Source organism: Monodon monoceros, unplaced genomic scaffold, assembly GCF_005190385.1.
Source record: "Monodon monoceros isolate NGI ecotype Baffin Bay Population unplaced genomic scaffold, NGI_Narwhal_1 Super_Scaffold_22, whole genome shotgun sequence".
In the NCBI taxonomy this organism is placed as follows: domain Eukaryota; kingdom Metazoa; phylum Chordata; class Mammalia; order Artiodactyla; family Monodontidae; genus Monodon; species Monodon monoceros.
Genome location: NW_021703779.1, coordinates 100,502,161 through 100,502,763, shown reverse-complemented (window position 1 = coordinate 100,502,763; position 603 = coordinate 100,502,161).

The following is a 603-nucleotide window of genomic DNA, read 5'->3' as shown; positions in this document are numbered from 1 at the left end:
ATACATTTTTCTTAAACATTTCCTTTTACCCCCGTGTTCAAATTACCATGAATTGCTATCAATTTTACCTGCTAAATATCTCTTTAATCTGTTCACTTCTCTCCATCGCCACTACCCTGGACCAACACACCATCACCTCTGGCCTTGCCTTCTGAACAGCCTCCTAGGATTGAATCCCAGCTCTGCCACGTTCCAGCTGTGCCATCTTGGGCAAGGCTCATCACTTCTCTGAGCTTCAGTTTTTTCACAGTTATAAGTGGGGATAATAACAGTGGCTACCACATTCACAAGGGGTTGTGAAGATTCAATGACAGTATGCAGAAAACCCCTTTAAAACAAGTGCTTAACACACAGTAAGCACAATGTAAATGATAGCTTTTTAAATTTTAGCCACATTCACAGGTACTCAGCAACCCATTCATTCTCCACACTGAAGTTTGCTTTAGGGAACAATTCTACCTCAGGCAGAAACTTCAGGGGTAACTAAAAATTCAGTAATCGGGTTTCCCTGGTGGCGCAGGGGTTAAGAATCCACCTGCCGATGCAGGGGACACGGGTCCGAGCCCTGGTCCGGGAAGATCCCACATGCCGCGGGGCAACTAA